Source organism: Ascaphus truei, chromosome 10, assembly GCF_040206685.1.
Source record: "Ascaphus truei isolate aAscTru1 chromosome 10, aAscTru1.hap1, whole genome shotgun sequence".
In the NCBI taxonomy this organism is placed as follows: domain Eukaryota; kingdom Metazoa; phylum Chordata; class Amphibia; order Anura; family Ascaphidae; genus Ascaphus; species Ascaphus truei.
Window position 1 is genome coordinate 60,371,795 of NC_134492.1, and position 14,995 is coordinate 60,386,789.

A 14,995-nucleotide genomic window follows, 5' to 3' on the forward strand; every position below is an offset into this window, starting at 1 on the left:
GTCCAAGTGTCACATCCGTACGTGAGCGCAGGCAGGATACACGGGTCCAACACTCTCCTCCCGAGGCGCAGGGGAAGGTTGGTTTCCTTTTATGATTGTCTTTTTCCTTCCGAATGCCGACGTCCTATCTTCATTCTCCTATTGATAGTGTAAATATATATACTGTATATATCATCCTCTCCAGCCCGTGTCTCCCCACTGCTGGATGAAGCCTCCCCAATGATCTCCCAGGTGCTGCGGTTACAGCCTCTTCTCCACGTCGCTCCCTCACATTGTCTCATCCCATCCTCCCACCTTACTTTTTGGCTGTGTCTTGATGGTATATATATATTTTTATATATATTTTTCTTTTAATTCAGAAATAGAAGTGTGGCTGTAACCCCTCGAGTGCTGGAGTGGCGTGTGCTGGGTTACGCCTGCGGTACATGCGTTACGGGGCGATGGACTGCACGCCCCGGGTAACAGGTGTAGATGTCGGTACTCAGAGCTATAAACACACAGGGCGCTCGCTGGGACGTGATCGTTGATGCGCTCTGCTGAGCAGCTGGCAGGAGTAAGCGCAGAGCAGAGCTGGGGACACATCACACGGGCGGACATGTAACCTCCATGATGTGATCAGCGGGGCGAGGAGAGAGGCATTTACTGTGTCAAACCCTCTATCATATACCCCTCCTTTCTCTCTCACCCCCCTCTCCCTCCTTCCTCTCACACCCCCTCCTCCTTTCCCTCACATCTCCCTCTCCCACCTTTCTCTCTTACATCCCCCTCTCCCTCCTTTCTCTCTCACATCCCCTCTCCATCCTTTCCCTCAAATTCCCTCTTCCTCCTTTCTCTCTTACATCCCCCTCTCTCGCCTTTCTCTCTCACCTCTCCCTCTTTTCTCTCACATCCCCCTCTTCCTCCTTACTCACATCCCCCTCTCCCTTCTTTCCCTCACATCCCCCTCCCTCCTTTCTCTCACCCCTCTCATATCCCCCTCTATTCTCTCTTTCTCTTGTAAGACAAGTATACATATTTTTTTTAAATAATTGTAACATTTCCAACTAAACATGTGGATGTTTTTTCCCCCTCTCCCATTCCACTCTCCGTCCTCTCACACATCCCCCCTCCCTCCTTTCTATCTCACATCCCCCTCTTCCTCCTTTCTCTCACATCACCCCTCTTCCTCCTTTCTCGCTCACATCCCACTCTCCCTCCTTTCTCTCTCACATCCCCCTCTCCCCCTCCTTTCTCTCACATACCTCTTCCTCATTCTCTCATCCCCCTCTTCCACACATCCCTCTCCCTCCATTCTCTCTCACACCCCCCTCTTCCTCCTTTTTCACACATCCCTCTCCCTCCTTTCTCTCTCACACCCCCCTCTTCCTCCTTTTTCACACATCCCCCTCTCCCTCCTTTCTCTCACATCCCTCTCTCCTTTCTCTCTGACCCCCCTCTCCCTCCTTTCCCTACCCCCCCCTCATATCCCCCTCTCCCTCCTTTCCCTAACCCCCCTCATATCCCCCTCTCCCTATCCTCCCCTCATATCCCCCTCTCCCTAACCTCCCCTCATATCCCCCTTTATTCACTCTCTCTCTTGTAAGACAAGTATACATGATTTTTTTTAAAATAATTTGAACATTTCCAACTAAACATGTGTTTTTTTTTTTTTTTTTACAATCCTTATCTTTTGGTGATAAAACTGTTTGTCAACATTCCCCCCCGCCCCCCCCCCCCCCCCCGTAAATAGCACTTTTCGTTTTGTTCCTTTTTTGCAAAGTAATTATGAAGCCGAAACAGTCGGAGAAATAAGCAGGCGCATCCGATCTGCTGGAAGTCCGGGTTCCCGGAGAAAAGAGAAACACTCATTTATCACAGGACATAAAGTAGGGAAACAGTTACCTTAATGGGGGATTACATCTTGCTAACAAAAACAATCACAGGGAGAAGTTGTTGAAAAAAATAAATGCTTTTTTACCTGCTACACGGGGGCTGACCCTTTAACCCTAATGGTGCACATGGCACAGTAGTAGGGTGTTGGAATGGCTGCCCTTCTGAGAATACTCTCGCATGCTCCTTACGATGTAGTAACTATCCCAGTCTGGGCTGGTGACTTATTAGCGAGAGCTTGAAATATGCAACTTGGCTCAGAGCTCAGTCTGGCTGAAGTCTAAATATAACATTGTGCTGCACACAAACAGCATATCAGTGTAGTATTTGCATCCCGTTGTGGCTGAGGGTTCGGATGCTGAAAGAGGAAACCCGCTGGTCTCTGACATGCTCCCAGACTAAACACTCCCCCTTCCCCCGCTAGTCTGGGAATCCACAATTAGGACTTCTTGTAGCGTTAGTATGGGTCAGTTCCTCCTAAGGCCACGGCCCCAGTACTACGAGGCGTGCGCTGTGCATTCACGCTCCACCCCCCCAGTCACTACCCTGTCGCGCACATTTCCCCAGCGGTGTGCGACAGGTTTTCACTGAGACAGGAGAATTTGAGCTCAGTTTGCGACAGAGGCATGGCCACGCCCCCGCCGGCAGTTCAGCCAATGAGGGCGAACCAGCCGCGTGAGGTCATGGCCACACCCCTGCAAACCCCCCGCCACGCCCCTTCCCGTCACAAACACCCCCTCTCCCAAGACCGCAGATCACGGTGTGGCGCAATGCACACGCCGCCCCCACGTTGAGCGCGCGTGCTCCAGGGCTGACTGGGACAGCAGCCTAGGGGCAAAGTGTACTAATGGCAGTGACATGGTTAAGGGGTCAGTCCATCCTAGGGGCAAAGTGTACTAATGGCAGTGACATGGTTAAGGGGTCAGCCCCTCCTAGAGGCACAGTGTACTAATGGCAGTGACATGGTTAAGGGGTCAGTCCCTCCTAGGGGCAAAGTGTACTAATGGCAGTGACATGGTTAAGGGGTCAGTCCATCCTAGGGGCAAAGTGTACTAATGGCAGTGACATGGTTAAGGGGTCAGTCCCTCCTAGAGGCACAGTGTACTAATGGCAGTGACATGGTTAAGGGGTCAGTCCCTCCTAGGGTCAAAGTTTACTAATGGCAGTGACATGGTTAAGGGGTCAGTCCCTCCTAGGGGCAAAGTGTACTAATGGCAGTGACATGGTTAAGGGGTCAGTCCCTCCTATGGGGCAAAGTGTACTAATGGCAGTGACATGGTTAAGGGATCAGTCCCTCCTAGGGGCAAAGTGTACTAATGGCAGTGACATGGTTAAGGGATCAGTCCCTCCTAGGGGCAAAGTGTATTAATGGCAGTGACATGTTTAAGGGGTCAGTCCCTCCTAGGAGCAAAGTGCACTAATGGCAGTGACATGGTTAAGGGGTCAGTCTCTCCTAGGGCCAAAGTGTACTAATGGCAGTGACATGGTTAAGGGGTCAGTCCCTCCTAGGGCCAAAGTGTACTAATGGCAGTGACATGGTTAAGGGGTCAGTCCCTCCTAGGGCCAAAGTGTACTAATGGCAGTGACATGGTTAAGGGATCAGTCCCTGCTAGGGGCAAAGTGTACTAATGGCAGTGACATGTTTAAGGGGTCAGTCTCTCCTAGGGCCAAAGTGTACTAATGGCAGTGACATGGTTAAGGGGTCAGTCCCTCCTAGGGGCAAAGTGTACTAATGGCAGTGACATGTTTAAGGGGTCAGTCTCTCCTAGGGCCAAAGTGTACTAATGGCAGTGACATGGTTAAGGGGTCAGTCCCTCCTAGGGGCAAAGTGTACTAATGGCAGTGACATGTTTAAGGGGTCAGTCTCTCCTAGGGCCAAAGTGTACTAATGGCAGTGACATATAATAAAAATAAACCTGGCGCCAAATAAATGTCCGATATGGTAAGTCCTGTGATCCTCAATGAATCTGCACGGATGCTTTCAGGCCATGTAACGAGAAAAAACACAAACAAAAAAACAAATCATAGCGTATAACTGCTGGGTGATGTCAGTCTACACTACAAACAAAACATATGAACTATGCCATTAAAAAGAGAACCGCAATAGTAACAATGAAGGACAGCTGGTCATCCGGAGGTGGTAAAATAAAACCCTACTTACGAGAAGCAAGGTGATAACAAGCGGTGATGAAACGAAGTCAGTGTCCAAATGACATCGGGAGGACGTTCTAACAGAGTTAATACTCTGTAACGCCGGTACAATCGCCCGAATCTCCCTTCTGTCACACACGGGAATATGCCGGTGGGGGAAGCAGTCTCACTGGGGCGCTCACGCCGACACCGCGTGTAGCTAGTCCCCCCTCTCTCTGCCCGATAGCTGACGCGCGCCCTGCGACGCACAACCACCTGGACACTCTCCTCTTCTCCCCGCGGCACGGCGACAAAGGTGAGGTGGGGAACGAGGTGAGCGCGACAACACCCCCCCCCCCACTCGCAGTGACCCGCCGCCGCGAACACACCCTCCCGCACTCACCCCCAGTGACCCGGCGCAAAGCAACCCAGCCGCTGCCACCGAGACACCCTCCCGCACTCACCCCGTGTCCTCCCGTATTCTGCCTGCAGCATCTGAATCTCAACTTCTAACCAGCAGCACAGAACAACACTCCCCGGGGGGGAGGTAGCTGGGAACAGGGGGGGGGGGGGGGGGAGAAGGTAGCTGGGAATGGGGGGGTATAGGGAGCTGTGAACAGGGGAGGGACCGGATTGCTGTGAATGGGGGAGTGTTAGGAATCTGATTTCTCAGCGCCGTCCGCGCAACACAGACTACCCTCAGGGAGACTCATGGCGCGCAGTGCAACCTCCGCTTACCTGCCTCCACGGGCCGTCAGCTCCTCCGTCGCCGCAGGGCCCCTCCCCTCGGCGGCCCCACCGCTCCTCCTCCTTCTCAGTGGCAGGCGCGGGTCCTCCGTCCCGCACGCACACGTGTCCTCCAACGCTGGTCGCGTGCACACGCAGCTTACAGAGCGCACCCCCAGCATCCACTCTTCTACTTCCACTCCTGCTGTGAGGCTCCGCCCCCATACACCGCACGGGTGTAATCAGAGTACTACCAGTGCTCGCCTGGGTTGTGTCAGCCACACCTATCCAGAGAGGCTCCCTGCAGTCCTCCTGACCAGCCTCCATCCCTGATTGGTCATCCCAGCCTTATCTAGCATCTCTGAGCCAGCACTCATCGCTCGACATAGTCTCTGTATGGAAGTGTTTGGTGTACTCTCGGTTACTACAGGCTTTGACATGGCTTGTACGACTACCCCCTTTGGCTCTCGACTTCGGCTCTCCTTGGACTACGTATTCTCTGTCATCCCACGATCACGGCTTGGACTTCAACCTTCCTCATCTCTCCGCTCCCTGACCTCGGCAAGGCAATCACTATTCTACTCCTATACCCGGTACCGGCAAGTATTGTCTATGTTGCTTACATCTGGCCTGGCAACGCTTAACACCACACTCCAGACTTGCTCCCTTTGCTGCGGGTGCATGTATCACTACTTCCCCCATTGGCACAGGGGACGGGTCTGGTCTGCGGGCAGCACTGGTGTAACAGGGAGAGAGGAGGGAAAGGCGGAGAGGGGGATGGGGGGAGAGAGAGGAGGGGAGAGAGAGGAGGGGAGGGGGGAGAGAGAGGAGGGGAAGGGGGAGAGAGACAGAATAGGGAGAGACAGAGAGGGGGGAACGGAGAGAGGGGGGGGGGAGGAGAGGGAAAAATAAATCCTGGGCAACGCCGGGTATATCAGCTAGTTTATTTATAAAGATGTTTTACCAGGAATTATAGGCTAAAGCTGTAAAATTCTGGGCATTAGTGAAATCTGTGCTCTCTGGTTGGTTAAAATTCCAGGCATTATCCATTCAGTAATGTCTGGAATTTTTTTGTCAGAACAGCTCTGAGACAGGGCAGGGGATTGGTCAGGAAGCAGGAACAGCTCTCAGACAGGGCAGGGGATTGGTCAGGAAGCAGGAACAGCTCAGACAGGGCAGGGGATTGGTCAGGAAGCAGGAACAGCTCTCAGACAGGGCAGGGGATTGGCCAGGAAGCAGCAGCAGGCAGTGACTCCTCCCCCTCCCTTCATTTTGAGTTGAGGAGCGAGAGTGTGTTTGTGTAGCTGCAAAGTGTCAGTCTGCAGTTTGTTTGTAGCTGCAGTTTCTCTCTCACTCTGTGTGTGTGTATATGTATGTAGCTGCAGAGTGTGTGTGTGTGTGTGTAGCTGCAGTGTGTGTGTGTGTGTGTATGTATACACAGAGGGGGCGGAAGTGTGTGGATATAGATAGCTGCAGTGCAAGTGTTTATATATACCATTTTAATTTAAAAAAAAATAATAATCTGACTACACAAAAGTCTTATTTATGGAAAAAGCCTACATTTAGCCTCTTCCAGCCAGGTCATTATTGGCCAGTAATGCCTTGTTCTTCAGGGATTACTTAAGTAATACATTGAGTTACCTCTCGTTTTCAAGTATGTCCTGGGCACAGAGTTAGGTCACACTTATAGTCCTGGCTACAGCGACGCGACGTTGTGACGTCATCCATTGCGTTTTTTGCCTATAGTGTAGGAGGCAAGAGACGGCGTGGTGGGGGTGTGGCCGTAAGCAGTTTGCCCTCACTGGCCAAACCGCTCACGTGCCGGCTGGCGTCAGCGGCGATCCCCGAACAATCAAATTTCATTGACTTCCAGTGATCGCGACCAAGCCGTCGCGGTCACTATAAGCGCACGCAACAGATTCAATACATTTGTTTTGATGCAACGTCGTGTCGCCGGGACTATAAGCACGGCCTTATAACAATACATGGTTACATTAAATGAACAGAGGTTATACAGTCAATTCACAGACATTTCACGGACAGATAGAGTTGGAAAATTGGGTACAGGGGATAAAGGGCTGGCGAGTTTCAGATTGAAATAGAGCAGCTTTAACATCACCAAACGGCTCACACCCTTTGGCTGCCCTTCGCCAAAGGCTGCGTCGCCCCAAAGGCGGACAGATGTAGACTGAAGGGGTTCAGTGACCTCCTCAGGCCAGTGACCTGTCCAGTGATAGTGACCCCTCAGGCCAGTGACCTCCTGTCCAGTGAGTGACCTCCTCCTGTCCAGTGACTTCCTCAGGCCAATGACCTCCTGTCTAGTGAGTGACCTCCTGTCTAGTGAGTGACCTCCAGTCCAGTAACAGTGACTCTCTCAGGCCGCCCCTACCCTCTTCGGCCCGAACTGAGTGCGTCACGTGATCGCCACACAGCCCCGCCACCATCCCTCAGCTGTGCTGGTCACGTGATGACCTCCACTTCCTCGCGTACTCTTCTTCCCAGCCCCGCCCACTCTTCTTCCCAGCCCCGCCCACTCTTCTTCCCAGCCCCGCCCACTCACACTCTGTAGTCACCCCGTCTTCGCTCGCACCGTCTCTGGTCCCGCCCCTCTGCACTTTAACCCCGCCCCCTTGCCGCGGTGTACGCTGGGATGTCCTGGCCGTCGGTTGGAAGCCGCGCTCCGCTGTGAGGAGACCGGAGACCATGTAACTATCCCATCACCTATATATTCACCTAAATATACACCGAGAGCAGACAGCGACCATGTAACTATCCCACCACCTATATATTCACCTTTATATACACCCGTGAGGAGACCATGTAACTATCCCATCACCTATATATTCACCGGGAAGAGACCATGTAGCTATTCCATCACCTACATATACACTGGGCGGAGACCATGTAACTATTCCATCACCTATATATTCACCTATATACACCGGGAGGAGACCGGAGACGGTGTAACTATCCCATCGCCTATATATTCCCTTATATATTCCCCAGGGGCAGTGTGTAACTATCCCGTAACCTATATATACACACATATATATCGTGAAGACAGGAGACTATCCTGTCACATACACGCGTGTGTGTGTGTGTGTGTGTGTGTGTGTGTGTGTGTGTATATACACACACACACACACACACACACCGTAAGGAGACTGTGTAACTACCCCATCACTTATATATACACGGAGGAGACCTTATGTCACCTATATATACTGTGAATAGAACAAAGGCTGTGTGTAGCTATCCTGTCATGTATATGTACACACATACACTGGGAGGAGACAGTGCAACTATCCTGCCACCTATATATACTGTGAAGAGACCAGAGACTGTGATACTATCCTGTCACCTATATGTGCACCTATACACACTGGGAGGAGACCCCAGACTATGTAACTATCCTGTATACACATGCACACAGTGAGGGGACTCGGGGCTGTGTGTAACTATTGTGCGCGTGTATTGTGTATATATACACACACACACACACACACACACACGATAGTTACTCACAGCCTCCAGTCTCCTCACTGTGTGCATATGTATGTGACTGTGTAACTATCCTGAGATACACATGCTGTGAGGAAATCGGACACTGTGTAACTAACCCGTCACCTATATATGCACCTATGTATACCGTGACGAGACTGGACACTGTGTGTAACTTCTTATAGATATATGGCAAAATAAAAGGTAAAGGGACGGTGCATACTGTCAAAAAAGATACAGAAAAAAGGGACACACACTCCTTCCTATATGCAAAAAAGTGAGTCAATCAATGTCACTTTTTTTTTTTGCATATAGGAGTTCTTGTCCCTTTGTGTGTGTGTAGATGTGTGTGTGTGTAGATGTGTGTGTGTGTAGATGTGTGTGTGTGTGTGTGTGTGTGTAGATGTGTGTGTGTGTGTGTAGATGTGTGTGTGTGTAGATGTGTGTGTGTGTAGATGTGTGTGTGTGTGTGTGTGTGTGTGTGTGTGTGTAGATGTGTGTAGATGTGTGTGTGTGTGTGTGTGTGTGTGTGTGTGTGTGTGTGTGTGTGTGTGTGTGTAGATGTGTGTGTGTGTGTGTGTGTGTAGATGTAGATGTGTGTGTGTGTGTGTAGATGTGTGTGTTATTAGGTGACAACTGCGGTATTACAGCAATATCTTTCCTATTAACTGTATTAGTATGAGTGATTGTTATGGGTGCTGAGGTAATACTAATATTATTGATCCTGTCATTGTTATGCTTGTTGAGAGTTAGGAAACAGATCATGATATTTATGGGAGTCATTATGTAGTTCTTTACACCACTTGCTTGTATCACTAACTTTAGGAATATGTATTGAGGCAATAAGCACTGAGCTAATATTAATGACAATATTGCCCCAGACATAATTTAGCTCAGGAGGTGGGAATATTCCTAATATTTGCATATAGATCTTTATTCCGCCGTTTTTCTTACTGTTATGTAATGTTGTCTAAGCACCGGTGTTATTATTAACAGTGCCACCGTTATGGGTGTTGTGTTATGAAGCCCTGAGGTACTTATGTTATATTATTACTAGCAAGTATTTAATATAGTTTGCGTTTATATTTACCTTTTATTGTCTGTCTTCATATTTATTTTTATTGTGTTATGACCACAGAGGTATTGTTATGAATACTTTGCTATTCATTTTAATGGTGTTATTACACCATGAAGAGTGCAGTGTTATTAATACTTTGGTTGTTTATATGATATTCTTATTAGCTATAATATTATTAATATTGTATCATGAGTACTGAGGTATTAACATGATTATTTGTAGCAATAGATCAGTTGTAACTTATTGTTTCATTACTATAATCTTAATTCTTATTCATGCAAAGGAGTGGTATGGTACTTAAGTAATACTGTCAGTAATTTTATTACCAGGAATGGTGCTGTGGTCAATATTGTTATGCTTGTTAGAAATTGACAGTCTTGCATACAATGTTCCCAGACAGGCCTGTGTGAGGATATCATCTTCATGTGTACAGAGCTTTCCAAACCTCACAGGTCTCTTCTTCATAAAGACCATTTTCTTTATATATTTCTGCAAGTTTTGGACAATTACTTGACCCAATGAATAACTGGCCCAGAGCACTTCCAATCTACGGTTATTTCTTTGGCATCTAAAGTAACTTGTCGTCTTGCTCTACAAAAGCTGTGACCAGTCCTCTTTTAGCAATACATTTCTTCGTAGGAGCCCCCAGCGATCTTTTATTCTGGCGTGGAGAAATGTGACGTTGCCCGACTCCTGCCCAATTCCCTGGTTCTTTGTGTGATGTTTCTCGCCACCTTAATAGTAACGTATAAGATTTGAGCAGTTCAATAGCGCGCACTATAAATACACCGTGCAGACCGCGCCTTATTATAAAGCCGACCTCGGGATGCTTAGACGGTTATAGTAACAATACGAATCCGGACGCTTGGTGGAGTATCGGAAAAAGCCACAGGGAGGACATTCGGTGAAAATATGTTAGGGGTGACGAGGGATTTAACCCATTTTATCCTAGTGGGGCCCTGCAAATCCCATATAGAGCCCTAGTCCCCTAAAGCAACATATATTGAAGTTGTATTGAAGATAACCTGGCCTCCCAATCCGATTCCCTGCAGTTTCTTCTGTTTCCGTAATTTAAGGTGTATCCAAACTTTAGGCCCACAAAGCCTATTCTAGAGAAGCACGATAACAAATATCTGAGCATAAGGCAGGGCTCTTCAACTGGCGGCCCCGCGGGAGGGGACCCGAGGCGGCCCCGCGGAGGGGACCCGACGCCTGAATTTGAGCACCTCTGCTCTATAAGACTCTTGTTATCCAGTATATACAGTTAGGTCCGGAAATAATTGGGCACTGACACAATTTTCATAATTTTGGCTCTGCACGCCACCACAATGGATTTGAAATGAAACAACCGAGATGCAATAGAAGTGCAGACTTTCAGCTTTAATTCAAGGGGTTGAACAAAAATATCGTATGAAACGTTTAGGAATTGAAACCATTTTCATACAGTCCCATATTTCAAGGGCTCAAATGTAATTGGACAAATTAACACAATCATAAATAAAATGTTCATTTTTAATACTTTGTCGAGAATCCTTTGCAGGCAATGACTGCTTGAAGTCTGGAACGCATGGACCTCACCAAACGCTGGGTTTCCTCCTTTGTGATGCTTTGCCAGGCCTTTACTGCAGCTGTCTTCAGTTGTTTGTTCGTGGGTCTTTCTGCCTTATGTTTTGTCTTCAGCAAGTGAAATGCATGCTCGATCGGGTTGAGATCAGGTGATTGACTCGGTCATTGCAGAATATTCCACTTCTTTGCCTTCAAAAACTCCTGGGTTGCTTTCACAGTATTTTTTGGGTCATTGTCTATCTGTAAAGTGAAGCGCCATTCAATCAACTTCTCTGAATCTGAGCAGACAATATATCCCTATACACTTCAGAATTCATCCGGCTGCTTCTGTCTTCTGTCACATCATCAATAAACATTAGTGACCCACTGCCATTGTAAGCCATGCATGCCCATGCCATCACACTGACTCCACCGTGTTTTACAGATGATGTGGTATGCTTCGGATCATGAGCCATTCCAAGCCTTCTCCATACTTTTTTCTTCCCATCATTCTGGTACAGGTTGATCTTAGTTTCATCTGTCCAAAGAATGCTGTTCCAGAACTGGGCTGGCTTTTTTAGATATTGTTTGGCAAAGTCTTATCTGGCCTTTCTCTTGAGGCTTATGAAGGGTTTGCACCTTGTGGTGAACCCTTTGTATTTGCTCTTGTGAAGTCTTCTCTTTATGGTAGACTTAGGTAATGATATGCCTACCTCCTGGAGAGTGTTCTTCACTTTGCTGGATGGTGTGAAGGGGTTTTTCTTTACCATGGAAAGGATCCTACGATCATCCACCACTGTTGTCTTCCGTGGACCTCCAGGCCTTTTTGTGTTGCAGAGCTCACAAGTGCTTTTTTTTTTTTTTTTTTTCCAGAATATACCAAACTGTTGATTTGGCCGCTCCTAATGTTCCTGCTATCTCTCTGATGGATTTTTTTTTGCAGCCTAAGGATGCCCTGTTTCACTTGCATTGAGAGCTCCTTTGACCGCATGTTGTGGGTTCACAGCAACAGCTTCCAAATGTGAATGCCAGACCTGGAATCAACTCCAGACCTTTTACCTGCTTAATTGATGATGAAATAACGAAGGAATAGCCCACACCTGTCCATGAAACAGCTTTTGAGTCAATTGTCCAATTACTTTTGGTCCCTTGAAAAAGAGGGGGCTACATATTAAAGAGATGTAATTCCTAAACCCTTCCTCCAATTTGGATGTGAATAACCTCAAATTAAAGCTGATAGACTGCACTTTAAGCCCATATTCATTATTTAACTGTAACTTGAATTTATTTTGGTACACAGCCGAAATAACAAAACTTGTATCAGTGTCTACAATTATTTCCGGACCCAACTGTATGTATGTATCTCTCAATAATCTTGAGACTCCTTTTTTCACATGAAGTTCTCTTCTTTAAAGCTGCAGTTCAAGCTGTCATTTTAAAAAAAAATTCATTCAATACAGTCTACACACCGACGTGATTAGGTAAGTTGCTGATCGATCCGTTCTCTTTTAATCGATCGCTGAAATTCGGCTCGAGGTTCACTAAATGCATCTTGGGTAATCTTCTGCTGCACTGACAGCCAAAGTTCTGTTAGGAAGATCATGTGACCAGGCAGGCACTAGATTCAATTGGTTCACTGCTAGAGATGGCAGGGCTCAAAAAGGTGATGCTGTTTCAGAAGGGGAAGGGGATGTGACTTTGTATATGGTTGCTATAGAAACCAAAAATGCCTGTTAAATTATAATGCATCAAAAATGTATTTTCTCATAGTCAAAACTGATTTATTAAAAAAAATACACATGTAGGCTATTGCTTGCTCTGCAGCTTTAAATTAACCCCCTACTCTAAACAGTAATAAAACTTACCTTAGAAGTGTCCGGGATTGCCGCGGTGGAGCGTTTATTCTGCGGCAAAGCAGCTGCGACCAAATATCACATTCCACGTGAAAAATGGCTTTGAAAGTGTCTGTACTTCAGAAGGGATCACAACGTGCAGGGCAAGCAACTCATTTTCTGGGCTCTGATTCACCTAATTACACCATCATTTTCTTAGAGGATTTAGGTATATAGATAGGGAGAAGGGGGTCCCAGAGATGAACCGCGTTCATTTCAACTTCTGGAACACCTCCGCTTCCTGAGATACTGACCCCTGTAGGTGCTTCCGGTACAATATCCTCTCGGGGAAACAAAATGGCGCAGTCCAATAGGAAGCCGTGACGTCCCTTGTCGCAGCATCCCATTGGCCTGCGCGATGCGGGGGTTTTCTATCCCCAGTAAGTGTCTCGGGAAGCAGAGGGTCCCCGGTGCTGGAGTGGCGGGATTCCTCTCCAGAGACGCCCTGCTTCCCAGCTGGGAAAATCACATCTTCTGGGGGTTATCACTGGGAAGAACTTTTGACTGTCTGCAGTCTTTGACCGGGGTGGGCAACTCCTGTCCTCAACGGCCACCGACAGGTCAGGATATCCCTGCTTCAGCACAGACGTCTGTCAGTGGCTGATGATATCACTGCTTCAGCACATGTGGCTCAGTCTTAGACTGAGCCACTGATTGAGCCACCTGTGCTGAAGCAGGGTATCCTGCATACCTGACCCTTGAGGACAGGAGTTGCCCACCCCGGTCAAAGACTGCAGGCAGTCAAAAGTTCTTCCAGTGATAACCTGCTCTATGAGTTTGCTTTTCATAAGGTGGACGTTACATGCGCTGCTAAGTTACTAGGGTAAGGTATACAGTATATTATCTTCACTGTGAGGTGTGGAAGGTGTAATTCCATCTCACGGATATAGTTGCACATGAAGTGACGTATCCCATGTTTTGTAAATGATGCTGAGGGGACAGGGTGGCCTCGAGAATGGGCGTTTAAAAGGAGCCGATATAGCAGTCTTTTTCAACCGGTGGTTCCTAGGGATTTTTGGGTTGAAAATTGTACCAAATACAGAAGAATGTGCAATGCATCTGATCTCAGGCGCGCTACTAGAGAGGGTTGGGGTTCCTTACAATGCATCTGATCTCAGACGCTCTATTAGAGAGGGTTGGGGTTTTGCAGAATTTCACAATATAATTATATTGTTCCTTAACCAAAAAAAGGTTGGCTACCACTGTGCTAAGTGGTCAGTCCCTCCTAGGAGCAAAGTGTACTAATGGCAGTGATATGGTTAAGGGGTTACATGTGAGTGGGTAATGCTTTTTTCGAACAAGAAATAAACGCAGTTATGTTTTATGTTATTACCAACATTCTTGGTAATGTTCATTAAGCTGAAACATGGGAGGGGTTTGATTTCCCCATCTCCTCCTGTATGTGATACCCCCGTTTGTGTTAAGCAGGATCTTGCAGACGCAAAGTGTCCACCCCTCTCCATTCTTATTGGTCTGACATGGAGGGAGTGGGAGAAGGATGGAGGTATCACCATTGAACAAAAAACAGAAGCGTTTGAAATATTAAGCACTAGCTGAGAGACCCGGCGTTGCCCGGGATGTAAATGCGTAATAGGTAGTATTATTTATAAATCGTGGAACAATAGGTGACTGTTTGTTGTAAAGGTTGGATAATAATATTGAAAAGAAAGATGGAAGAAAATGTAATACGATGTTGTATAAAAATGGTTTATTGTAACCACACCACAGTACAATGTATATTTTGGTGGCATAAGTGATGTAAAAATCTGAGTCGTGTGTCCTGCTAGGGTGTGAGGCGGCGGGTGGCGCGTGGGTTGTGAGTGCTGTGTGAGAGTGGGGGTCCTGCTAGGGTGTGAGGCGGCGGGTGGTGCGTGGGTTGTGAGTGCTGTGTGAGAGTGGGGGTCCTGCTAGGGTGTGAGGCGGTGGGTCAGTGATGTCGGTGCGTAGGGGCGGGAGGCAGCAGGTGTGTGTGGCGGCAGGTATGTGTCGAGTGTGGCGGGTGTCTGTTCAGTGCGTGCAGCGGCTGTGAGGCGGTGGGTGAAAGGCAGAGGCGGCCGGAGTAAGGGCGGGTGAAAGGCAGAGGCGGGGGTGGGGAGGCGGTAAGGCGGGCATGAAGGCGAAGGGCGGCGGGAAGGGGAGGAGGGGGTGGAGGAGGGGGTGGAGGAGGGGGTGGAGGAGGGGGTGGAGGAGGGGGGGGCAAGGGGTGGAGGAGGGGGGGGGCAAGGGGTGGAGGAGGGGGGGGGCAAGGGGTGGA

General features: G+C 48.2%; 1 protein-coding gene and 1 long non-coding RNA gene across 6 annotated transcripts in view; one reads left to right on the forward strand and one right to left on the reverse strand.

Annotated features, from left to right (window-relative positions):
• LOC142503996 (uncharacterized) overlaps positions 1-2,268 on the reverse strand; it is a 34,864-nt gene extending 32,596 nt beyond the window's left edge. The window contains exon 1 of the long non-coding RNA XR_012804157.1: positions 1,958-2,268. This is a non-coding gene — a long non-coding RNA (uncharacterized LOC142503996). The remainder of the gene's footprint in view (positions 1-1,957) is intronic.
• A 5,035-nt stretch (positions 2,269-7,303) lies between these two features.
• The window catches only part of NEK7 (NIMA related kinase 7), a 96,121-nt gene continuing 88,429 nt past the window's right edge, over positions 7,304-14,995 (forward strand). For 3 of the 5 annotated variants that reach the window (XM_075617053.1, XM_075617058.1, XM_075617057.1), the window contains exon 1: positions 7,304-7,430. The gene's annotated coding sequence lies outside the window, so the exon portion shown is untranslated. Of the gene's footprint in view, positions 7,491-7,610; positions 7,630-14,995 lie in introns of those variants that run through there. The other 2 variants (XM_075617054.1, XM_075617055.1) reach the window with 2 other exon arrangements.